This window comes from Entelurus aequoreus, linkage group LG11 (genome assembly GCF_033978785.1).
Source record: "Entelurus aequoreus isolate RoL-2023_Sb linkage group LG11, RoL_Eaeq_v1.1, whole genome shotgun sequence".
Taxonomy (NCBI): Eukaryota; Metazoa; Chordata; class Actinopteri; order Syngnathiformes; family Syngnathidae; genus Entelurus; species Entelurus aequoreus.
In genome coordinates this window covers 19,242,612-19,255,734 of record NC_084741.1, presented here as the reverse complement: position 1 = coordinate 19,255,734, position 13,123 = coordinate 19,242,612, and the positions used below count along the sequence as shown (strand labels likewise).

Sequence of the window (13,123 nt, the reverse complement as noted above, 5' to 3'; positions counted from 1 at the left end):
GTTATGGCCTACTGCAAAAACACTCTAATAGAGGATCTTTGAATAGCGTTCTTCCAGTAGGCTATTGTACCCGGTATACATGTATATACTTTTAGAAACAGCAGAACACTCCCAATGATTGTCACACACACACTAGGTGTGGCGAAATGTTTCTCTGCATTTGACCCATCACCCTTGATCAGGTGAGGGGAGCAGTGAGCAGCAGCGGTGGCTGCGCCCGGGAATCATTTTTGGTGATTTAACCCCCAATTCCAACCCTTAATGCTGAGTGACAAGCAGGGAGGTAATGGGTCCCATTTTTATAGTCTTTGGTATGACTCGGCCCGGGGTTTGAACTCGCAACCTACCGATCTCAGGGCGGACACTCTAACCACTAGACCACGGAGTAGTCCTTTGGCAAGTTTCACTGCAATAAGGAACTTTTGGTAGCCATCCACAAGCTTCTGGTTGAATTTTTGACCACTCCTCTTGACAAAATTGGTGCAGTTCAGCTAAATTTGTTGGTTTTCTGGCTGCAAAATAAACAAAAACAGAATGCTGGACGACTGCAAAGACTTACAGCGTGTGGAGCAGTAAGTCTTTTATGACAAATGTCCAGGGCCGCTCTTCTGAGAAAATGTGCTCCCTAACGCTACTGAGCACGCGCACGCATGCGCATCAACGCTAAAGATTTTTTTCGGACAAAATAACCCTGGCAATTCCGGTGAAAAATAAAACAAAAATATTGATATGTTGCTGTTGTTTTTAGCATTTTTTTTCCCCACATACAATAACGGTATATACCTTGATTAACCTAAAATGCTTGGCTGGTTGTTTGTCTATAACAGGGGGCAGCAACTCGCCGCATTTAATCAATCTATGATTTTTTTTGTATCTGCTATGAATGTTGCAAGTGTTTCTTGTAACTTTAACCTAAAAAACAAAAATCGGATTGATGTTTTACTCATTTTATATCCCAAATGCTTAAAAGTAGACACTAGATGGTAGTAAAAGCACATACTCAGGGCCGTTAAATTACTCGACAGCAGGCAGCCAGTTTTAAAAAAAAAATTGAAAACAATATTTTTGCAGCAGATTCTGAAAAAGACTAGAGCTTTAGCACATTGATCATCTTTCACTTGCTTTTTTAAAGTAGGTCATTATTTTGTCTCAAAATATTCCTAAAATTATTGACCTTTTTTTTTTTTCTCGCAATAATGCAACTTTTTTTAAAATGACTTTTTTCCACAACATATTTGACTTTAATAATGTAAAATGGCATACATTTTCTTGTAATATTTAAACTTGTGTCTCAAAATATTCCTACAGCGCATAATTCTTGTACAATGACAACTTTTTCCTCACAATATTACTAATTTAAAAAAAAAAGACTTTTAGATAAAATATTTGACTTTAATCTTGTAAAATTACATTATTTTGTCTTGTAAAATATTTTTTTCTCAGAATATTACTAAAAATTATTGCATAAAAACTTTCTCACAATATTGCAACTTTTTTGCGACTTTTTCCCCCACTATAAAGTGGAAGTCCCCCTTGACTTTAAATATGTAAAATGACAAAATTTTTCCTAAAAAAAATAAAAAATGTTTTCTTAAAATATTTTCACACAATTCTTGTGAAATACCACATATTGCGTTTTTCTAAAGATGTATATATATATATATATATATATATATATATATATATATATATATATATATATATATATATATATATATATATATATTTTTTTTTTTTTTTTTTTTTTACTTTGATTTAGTAAAATTTTACTATTTTGTCTTGTAAAATATTTTTTTCCTCAAAATATTCCTAAAAATCTTTTTTTTCTCACAGTTTGTTTTAATTTTTTTAAACAACTTTTCCACACAATTATTGTGAAATAACTTTCTCACATATTCCATATATATATATATATATATATATATATATATATATATATATATATATATATATATATATATATATATATATATATATATATATATATATATATATATATATACCTTAAATCTGGTAAAATTACATTATTTTGTGTTGTAAAATATATTTTTTCCTCAAAATATTCCTAAAAATTATTTTTTTTGTCACAATATTGCAACTTTTTTTAAACGACTTTTGTCCGCAATATATTTGACTTTATGCAAAATGGCAAACCTTTTTCTTAAAAACAAAAAAAAAGAAAACATTTTCTTAACATATCTCTACACCTTTCTTGTCGAATAACTTTTTTTTTCACATATTGCATTTTTCTAAAAAAAAAAAAAATAATAAATAAAAAAGACTTTCCAATATGTTCTATTTTGCATATTGCATTTGCATTTTTAATCCTGAAAAGTGGCATAATTTTTACTTGTAAAATGTCAACTTTTTCTAACTTTTTCGAAAAAAAAGAAGAAGAAAAAAAAAGTAATATATTTGACTTTAATCTTGTGAATTTACATCATGTTGTCTTGTAAAATAAAATACAAAAGTCCCAGAATATTCCTGAAACTTCTTGTGTGACAACTTATTCTAACAATATTGCAACTTTTGTATTATTTTTTTGCAAAAAAAAAGTGTTTTAGTCTAATCTGTATAATGGGAACGTGTAGTGGTCACATGACCAGGTTACGCTGACGTCAGGCCAGACGTGACAAATAATCAATGCGTGCACGACACTCACTTATTTCACGGCTGCTTGCATCAAAGGCACAAAACTGGGAATGTTTTTGTGCATGAATGCGTGAATTTGTTCCTTGGCCACTGCTTGACTTTATAGACAAATAGTGGCTTGTACAACAGCACCATCTGCTGGTTGGCGAGGGTTAGTGTTGGCCATTGGCACATAATGACCATGACTATGTTAAATACTACTGCAATATCATTTGTCAATATTGTTTGATTATGATTATCACAATTATTATTGTGACAGTTGTGAGTATTATTCTTCTCCAAAAACCCTACCTTAAAGCTGAGCCCCCTTCTGGAAGAAATATTGCTACAAATAATCAAAAGATGCCGCAAAACAAAGTTCATATTTCTGTTTATGACATTTTAGTGGAGCAAAGCAAATAATTATGGGATGATTATTAAGTGGAGTAAATTGCTCCCTAATTGTTTTCCAAATGTCTTTTACAAAACCCAAAACCAGTGAAGTTGGCACGTTGTGTAAATGGTAAATGAAAACAGAATACAATGATTTGCAAATCCATCCATCCATCCATCCATCCATCCGTGTCCGACTTACTGCCGGCAATGCGGACCAAATTTGAAGCTGAACTATAGACTTAAGCATTGAAAGAAAAACAAATTAAAAATGTACAGTCTGACTTTTTTTTTTAAAAACACATTTTTGAACAGGGCCTTTTATCAAGAACTAAGATTCATAGTGGAAAAAAAAAAAAAAAAAAGGTCATAGGTTGTTTTTTTCCCACTATGATTCTTAGGGGCCCTATTTGAACATCTCTGACCTATTTTTAACACTTTTAGTGGGACTTAAAAAAATGTCACTGCTAAAAATTAACAACGAATCAAAATTAATGTTGTACGAATTATTGACCTATTTTTAAACTGTCATTACTCAAAATAATAATAATCAATCAAAATCAATGTTATGAATTATTGACCTATTTTAAGGCTCCAGTTACTTTTCATCAAATTTTCCACTTTGAACATTTTTTGGTTAGGAAATATTACATATTTTGTGTTTTTGCCATAAAAAACAGGGTTTTGTATGACAAAATGGGCATAAAATCAAACAAACAAAATACAACAGATTTTCCATTTGAGAGGACCACTACTGTTTTTAAGAACCTCCTGCCAAAAAGTGCTAATCAAAGATTGTCAGTACAGATCTTTCATATGGCAGGACCGCTGCTGTTTTTAAGAACTTAATACCAACAACCTAGTCAAAGATCCTCTTTATGACAGGAGCTCTCCGTTGTTTTTAAAAACCTACTGCCAAGAATGTTCTTTACATCAAAGATCGTCTATAAGACATCGTTTATAGAGTTGGATCACTGCTGTTTTAGGAACCTCATGGCAAAAAGCCAATCAAAGATCCTCTATACAACTTATTTCCATTTGAGAGGACCACTACCGTTTTTAAGAACCTCCTGACAAAAAATGCTAATCAAAGATTGTCTGTACAGATCTTTCATATGACAGGACCACTGCTGTTACCAACAACCTAGTCAAAGATCCTCTTTATGACAGGAGCACTCCGTTGTTTCTAAAAACCTACTGCCAAGAATGTTCTTTACATCAAAGATCGTCTACAAGACATATCGTCTATAGAGTTGGATCACTGCTGTTTTAGGAACCTCATGCCAAAAAGCCAATCAAAGATCCTCTATACAACTTATTTCCATTTGAGAGGACCACTACCGTTTTTAAGAACCTCCTGACAAAAAATGCTAATCAAAGATTGTCTGTACAGATCTTTCATATGACAGGACAGCTGCTGTTTTTAAGAACTTAATACCAACAACCTAGTCAAAGATCCTCTTTATGACAGGAGCACTCTGTTGTTTTTAAAAACCTACTGCCAAGAATGTTCTTTACATCAAATATCGAAGATCGTCTTTAAGACATATCGTCTATAGAATTGGATCACTGCTGTTTTCGGAACCTCATGGCAAAAAGCCAATCAAAGATCCTCTATACAACAGATTTTCCATTTGAGAGGACCACTACCGTTTTTAAGAACCTCCCGGCAAAAAATGCTAATCAAAGATTGTCTGTACAGATCTTTCATATGACAGGACCACTGCTGTTTTTAAGAACTTAATACCAACAACCTAGTCAAAGATCCTCTTTATGACAGGAGCACTCTGTTGTTTTTTAAAAACCTACTGCCAAGAATGTTCTTAACATCAAAGATCCTCTATAAGACATATCGTCTATATATAGAGTTGGATCACTGCTGTTTTAGGAACCTCATGCCAAAAAGCCAATCAAAGATCCTCTATACAACAGATTTCCATTTGAGAGGACCACTATTGTTTTTAAGAACCTCCTGACAAAAAATGCTGATCAAAGATTGTCTGTACAGATCTTTCATATGACAGGAGCGCTGCTGTTTTTAAGAACTTACAACCTAGTCAAAGATCCTCTTTATGACAGGAGCACTCTGTTGTTTTTAAAAACCTACTGCCAAGAATGTTCTTTACATCAAAGATCGTCTATAAGACATATTGTCTATAGAATTGGATCCCTGCTGTTTTCGGAACCTCATGCCAGAAATCTAGTCAAAGATCCTTTACCTCAGACTCCTGTCATTTAAAGAATCTCTACAGTTTTTATGAACTACTGCAAAAACACACTAATAGAGGATCTTTGGATAGCGTTCTTGCAGTAGGTTATTATACCCGGTATACATTTATATACCATTTAGGCCCCAAAGATCCTCTATGTGACAAAAGAGCTTGCATTTTTCAAGAGCATACTAATGCAAATGCTCGTCAAAGATCCTGTAAATGACAGAAGAGCTTGCATTTTTCAAGAACATACTAATAAAAATGCTAGTCAAAGATCCTCTTTATGACAGGAGCACTCCGTTGTTTTTAAAAACCTACTGCCAAGAATGTTCTTTACGTCAAAGATTGTCTATAAGACATTCGTCCATAGAGTTGGATCACTGCTGTTTTTGGAACCTCATGCCAAAAAGCCAATCAAAGATCCTCTATACCACAGATTTTCCATTTGAGAGGACCACTACCGTTTTTAAGAACCTCCTGCCAAAAAATGCCAATCAAAGATTGTCTGTACAGATCTTTCATATGACAGGACCGCTGCTGTTTTTAAGAACTTACAACCTAGTCAAAGATCCTCTTTATGACAGGAGCACTCTGTTGTTTTTAAAAACCTACTGCCAAGAATGTTCTTTACATCAAAGATCGTCTATAAGACATATTGTCTATAGAGTTGGATCACTGCTGTTTTCGGAACCTCATGCCAGAAATCTAGTCAAAGATCCTTTACCTCAGACTCCTGTCATTTAAAGAATCTCTACAGTTTTTATGAACTACTGCAAAAACACACTAATAGAGGATCTTTGGATAGCGTTCTTGCAGTAGGTTATTATACCCGGTATACATTTATATACCATTTAGGCCCCAAAGATCCTCTATGTGACAAAAGAGCTTGCATTTTTCAAGAGCATACCAATGCAAATGCTCGTCAAAGATCCTGTAAATGACAGAAGAGCTTGCATTTTTCAAGAACATACTAATAAGAATGCTAGTCAAAAATCCTCTTTATGACAGGAGCACTCTGTTGTTTTTAAAAACCTACTGCCAAGAATGTTCTTTACATCAAAGATCGTCTATAAGACATATCGTCTATAGAGTTGGATCACTGCTGTTTTAGGAACCTCATGCCAAAAAGCCAATCAAAGATCCTCTATACAACAGATTTCCATTTGAGAGGACCACTACCGTTTTTAAGAACCTCCTGACAAAAAATGCTGATCAAAGATTGTCTGTACAGATCTTTCATATGACAGGAGCGCTGCTGTTTTTAAGAACTTACAACCTAGTCAAAGATCCTCTTTATGACAGGAGCACTATGTTGTTTTTAAAAACTTACTGCCAAGAATGTTTTTTTGTTTTTTTTACATCAAAGATTGTCTATAAGACATATCATGTATAGAGTTAGATCACTGCTGTTTTGGGAACCTCTTGCCAAAAATCTAGTCAAAGATCCTTTTGCTCGCACTTCTGTCATATGAAGGATTTCTACAGTTTTTATGACCTGCTGCAAAAACACTTTAATAGAGGATCTTCGAATATCGTTCTTGCAGTAGGTTATTATACATTTATATACCATTTAGGCTCCAAAGATCCTCTATGTGACAAAAGAGCTTGCATTTTTCAAGAATATACTAATGCAAATGCTCGTCAAAGATCCTGTATATGACAGAAGAGCTTGCATTTTTCAAGAAAATACTGATAAAAATGCTAGCCAAAGATCCTCTATATAACGGGAGTTGTGTGCTGTTTTAGGAACCTATTGCAACGATAATACTTGTCAAAGATCATCAAGCTTACATTGAGGATCCACTTTCCACATTGGACACTAGAGGGCACTGCCACCTCTTAAATGAAGATTGTAGTCACGTTCCCGAGCAAAGTGATGATCACTGGTCGCTGGTATTCTTCTGTTGGGACATAAACAAGAAATAAAAAAACATGTGGAGTCAACGTTAGGAGCAGAGGCGGCCAGTTTGTTTATTACAAGCTAATATTTTACAGTTTGTAGGGAAACAAAACAAACAAACAAAAATGTACCTTTTTTTTCCAACTTTTTATCTGGAATTCCACACATCTTCAAAGATAGGCTGACCATATTGTGAAATCCCAAAAAGAGGACACATATGCGGGCCAAGGCCGGGACTCGGTGAAAATGTGCCAATGATACTCCAACTTGCTTTATAAATAATACAATTATTTAAATATAGCATTTTTTCTCCTCTGTTGACAGCAGTGTTGGCGCTAGGAATTTTCAAAATGGGGTCCCAGGGACCCCATCAAGTCATAAAAAATGGGGTCCCACAGTAAATTTTTGGGGTCCAGTGCCACTTGCGTTTTGAAAACAAATGACAAATGTATGCATTATCTTGTTATATCTCACATTATATATCGTGTTTTGGAAAAAGGTTGTCATAAACGTTACTTAATTCTTTAAATTTAAAAAAAATACAAAAGAAAATAAATGTATGCATATTAGGGGTGTGGGAAAAAATCGTTTCAAATTCGAATCGCGATTCTCACTTTGTGCGATTCAGAATCGATTCTCATTTCTTTTTAAATCGATTTATTTTTTTAAATTTTAATTATTATTATTATTTTATTTATTTATTTTTTTTAAATGAATCAATCCAACAAAACAATACACAGCTATACCAAAACAATGCAATCCAATTCCAAAACCAAACCCGACCCAGCAACACTCAGAACTGCAATAAACAGAGCAATTGAGAGGAGACACAAACACGACACAGAACAAACCAAAAGTAGTGAGACAAAAATGAATATTATCAACAACAGTATCAATATTAGTTACAATTTCAACATAGCAGTGATTAAAAATCCTTCATTGACATTATCATTAGACATTTGGTTTATGAGATGCGATGCAAGGTTAAGCCACTGTGACACTATTGTTCATTTTTTCTAATTTTTTTTTTTTATTAATGCTTGTAATGGTAATATCAATGGGGGATTTTTAATCACTGCTATGTTGAAATTGTTACTAATATTGATACTGTTTTTGATAATATTCATTTTTGTCTCACTACTTTTGGTTTGTTCCGTGTCATGTTTGTGTGTCCTCAATTGCTCTCAATTGCTCTGTTTATTGCTGGGTCGGGTTGGGTTTTGAAATTGTATTGCATTATTATGATATTGTTGTGTATTGTTTTTAATTAAAAAAAATAATAAAATAATCGTTTTTGAATCGAGAATAGTGTTGAATGAAAAAAAAATCGATTTTGAATTGAATCGTGACCCCAAGAATCGATTTTGAATCGAATCGTGGGACACCCAAAGATTCACAAAGTATCTATGTCGAGTGTGCAATACAACGGTGCTGCTTTTGTTTTGAAAAGCGTTATTTGTATTACTTCCGTGTGGACGTATGCGCGTGCGTGATTGTGAGTGAATTCTGTGAACAGCTGCAATCACAAATTACAAAATAAAGTTGAAAAAACATCTATGTCGTGCGCGCAATACAACTGTGCTGCTTTTATTTTGAAAAGTGTTATTTATAGCTGTATGTCCGTGTGTAACCTGTGAGTGAAGGTGCACAGCGACAAGTGATGCCCGGTTTACACCCAAAAAAGAGAAAAGTTGATGAGGAATGGCGTGTTTTCAACAAGACGTGGACTGCCGAGCAACGTTCCCTCTAAGGTGCGCTCCTGCGCAATTGCGCACTGCTCAAGCATCCTCTGCGCACAGCAAATATATCGAATCCCATCTGAATTCTAAACAAAATAAACACATTTATTCTGTGTAATTTTGTAATGCAACTCTGAGTGACAGTGACAACAAGCGGCCCTAACGGTGTTCGTCAACACCGTTCAATTATTGTAACGTCTATCGAGATGCTTCGAGGCCAGGAATTATATCGATCACTTTATTGAGCAAAACTGTTTATATTCAGCCATAACCACACCAAAAACATGAGTAAAACACTTCTATCTCGAAAAACTAGTCATTTTCTGCCGTACAAACCAGGCCAAAACCAACTTGTCATCTGTCACCAACACGCATAGCACTAAACCACTGGTGCGTTTATGGCCACACAAAAAGTCGGACAACTCAAACACCACACAAAGTTACACTATGACTCCTCAGTCATACGTGTGCTTATTTTACTGTCATTTATTATTAATGTTAATTTATTGATATTAATTATGGAATGCTGTTACTAGAGAAAGTTACAGGAATGCACACTTCATTCTATGCTTACATTTCATTGTGCAACATGAGGATGTTTAAGGGCAACTAAATGTGATCTCTGAAAGGTGTACAAATGATTTCCGAAGCAGTGCTTTTGGTATAAAGTTAAGTTAGGTTAAATGAAAGTATTATTATTATTATTAATATTATTTATCTTACGGTATATATAAAAAATAATAGAGCAAAATTTAATTGAAATATTGTCGATGTGGCCCTCAAGCAGTGCTCGGGTTGCTCATGCGGCCCCCGGTAAAAATTAATTGCCCACCCCTGATCTAAACTTTACCGCTGCTGGTAGTTTTTTCCATGTTTTTATTGAATAAGTTGTAGGTGTATTTATTTCAGTATAAAAGTGCAAAAAGTGTTTTGCTTGGGTCATGAAATGATGATAATGGTGTGCCAGGGCATACATACATTTTATATTTAACGCTTAAATCTCTGGAGTCTACATCAACTTCAGATCTATCCCTCATTTCAAAATGTTTTAGTTTTTAGGGACGAGTCCCCTTTGGGACCGAGCCCCCTATTGTACTTCTAGCGTTTTATTAGGGTTCGCATGTACCCTGTATAAAGGACTCCCACAGGGAGTCCTTTGTACAGGTACAAAGGAACCTATTGAAATTGTAAGGTTGATTATTATTCCGCAGCTTTGCGCACGACTTTGCCCCCCTTAACATGCTTCAAAACTCACCAAATTTTATACACACATAGAAAAACTGGGACAGCACACTTTAGTAAAAAAAAACCAAACCCCAAAAATTGAAAATTGCGCTCTAGCGCCCCCTAGGAATAAAACAAAAAAAACTGCCTGTAACTCCCACAAGGAATGTTATAGAGACATGAAACAAAAACCTGTATGTAGGTCTCACTTAGACCTACAATTCATAATTTCACATTCTCGGGCAAAAACCTACAGGAAGTTGGCAATTTCTCCTTCAACACAAAAAATGACTAAAAACACTAATTTGGAATGTCGTAGAGACATGAAACAAAAACCTCTATGTAGGTCTCACTTAGACCTATATTTCATTCACTGACAACCCCCAAGCAAAAATCAACGGGAAGTTTGCAATTCCCCCTTCAAAACAAAATTTTTCAAACATTATCTCCTCTGAGCGCGTTTGTCATGTCAGCTTCAAATTAGCACAGGAGAGAGATTGAACCCTTCTGATTAAAAGTTGATGAAAGAGTTTTAATTACTGCTCCGGTTTGGATTTTATGAGCCCTCAAAGAACCGCTGCGCTGAAAAACATTTCAAAGATGGCAGCCGTGAGCAGAGACAGAGAGCAAGACTTTTTTTTTTTTCTTTTTTTTACCTACCGCCCGGCTTGCTTGTTTTTTTATTGTCTCGATTATTGCTTTCCGCCAGTGTTTTGGTTTGTTTATATTTGCCGGGTCACATTACCGTCCCCATTTATTGCGTTTTTATTGGTCGTAAATTTTGATTGGCCGAAAGTTTTGTCAATGACAAACTCTTCCTCAGTTTGCACTGGGACACGTTTAGCGCGAGGGGCTGTCAAAAGAAAGACTTGATGGTAAACACTAAGGTGAGTGTGAAGTCAACCTTTTTAACTTCATCCTGTGCCAAGTTTCCAGTAAATAACTTGTTTTAGTCTTTGTGAGTCCATGGAAACACTTTTATCTCCCGCTGGATCCACATTGTTCCAGGATGGAGGCAGGCTAGCTGTTAGCTTCAAGCTAAATAATACATAAATGTGTAAGAGGGCATGGATACAAACACAGGGAGCATTCATTGGGTGTATCCTTTTAGAGCAGAACCAAGGGCAATTCTAAGACATTTTATTCAACCTGTCAGGAATTGAAACTGAAAGTTAACTTGACGTGCATGCCTAGCCTATACATAATACATACATGTGTAAGAGGCCATGGATACAAACACAGGGAACATTTATTGTTTATCCTTTTAGAGCAGAACCAAGGCCTATTCTAAGACATTTTATTCAACCGGTCAGGAATCGAAACTGAAAGTTAACTTCACGTACGTGCCTAGCCTATACATAATACATACATGTGTAAGAGGGCATGGATACAAACACAGGGAGCATTTATTGTTTATCCTTTTAGAGCACAACCAAGGCCTATTTTACGGTGTTTTAGTCTACTTGACAGGAATCGAAACTGAAAGTTTACTTGACGTGCATGTCTAGCATATGTGTACAGCTCTGGTAATGGGTACATTCGCACCCACCTGCACAAATGTACTTCAAGTAAAATACATGTGTATACAACTTTTTCTCTGTGTAATAATCCATCCATCCATCTTCTACCGCTTATCTTCACGATGCAATAAAAGCTAAAATTTTGGAAAAGTTTAGCCAACAAGTGAGGAAAAATTATCTATTTATTTATGGCTTACAAACACATACAGTGGGACCTTGATTTACCACACGAACCATGCTCAAGAACCGGTTAAGTTCGTAAATCAAGGTCCCACCATATATATATATATATATATATATATATATATATATATATATATATATACACACACACTTCCATTCAAAAGTTTGGGGTCACATTGAAATGTCCTTATTTTTGAAGGAAAAGCACTGTACTTTTCAATGAAGATAACTTTAAACTAGTCTTAACTTTAAAGAAATACACTCTATACATTGCTAATGTGGTAAATGACTATTCTAGCTGCAAATGTCTGGTTTTTGGTGCAATATCTACATAGGTGTATAGAGGCCCATTTCCAGAAACTATCACTCCAGTGTTCTAATGGTACAATGTGTTTGCTCATTGGCTCAGAAGGCTAATTGATGATTAGAAAACCCTTGTGCAATCATGTTCACACATCTGAAAACAGTTTAGCTCGTTACAGAAGCTACAAAACTGACCTTCCTTTGAGCAGATTGAGTTTCTGGAGCATCACATTTGTGGGGTCAATTAAACGCTCAAAATGGCCAGAAAAAGAGAACTTTAATCTGAAACTCGACAGTCTATTCTTGTTCTTAGAAATGAAGGCTATTCCACAAAATTGTTTGGGTGACCCCAAAATATTGTCACGGGGGGTCGCAGCTTGCTGCAAGGTTTGTTCTCCCAGGATGCAAACGGACTACTCTGGACAAGGCGTGCAGGTAGGAACATATTTATTTCCCAAAACTCAAAAGGGTACAAAAACAGAAAACAACCCGAAGGCAAGCGTGCCTATCGCACGCGGAAGCAAAGGCAAAAACTTAGGACATGAAACCATAGACATGAACCTCACGAAACTGTGGCATGAAACAAACACGAAACTGTGGCATGAAACAGCTAGCATTAACTATGGCATAGAACAAACACGAAACTGTGGCATGAAACAACTAAGACTTACGTAGTCCAGGCATGAGGCAAACAACTAATGACGCCAGGACGACTGACTGGCAAAGGCAGGCTTAAATAGTCCTCTGATTAGCAGCAGGTGCGCGTCCCAAACACCAGAGGCAGGTGAACATCATAAGTAGCCATGGTAACTAAAACAAACTCAGGTGTCAAACAGGAACTAAAAGAGTCCAAAACTAACCGAACTAGGGATGTCCGATAATGGCTTTTTGCCAATATCCGATATTGTCCAACTTTTTAATTACCGATACCGATATCAACCGATACCGATATCAACCGATACCGATATATACAGTCGTGGAATGAACACATTATTATGCCTAATTTGGACAACCAGG

At 35.4% G+C, this 13,123-nt stretch overlaps 1 protein-coding gene across 1 annotated transcript in view; it reads right to left on the bottom strand.

The window, feature by feature from the left end:
- The window catches only part of LOC133659852 (inactive phospholipase C-like protein 2), a 137,092-nt gene that overhangs the window by 109,122 nt on the left and 14,847 nt on the right, over window positions 1-13,123 (bottom strand). The window contains exon 2 of the mRNA XM_062062649.1: window positions 7,029-7,138. The gene's annotated coding sequence lies outside the window, so the exon portion shown is untranslated. The remainder of the gene's footprint in view (window positions 1-7,028; window positions 7,139-13,123) is intronic.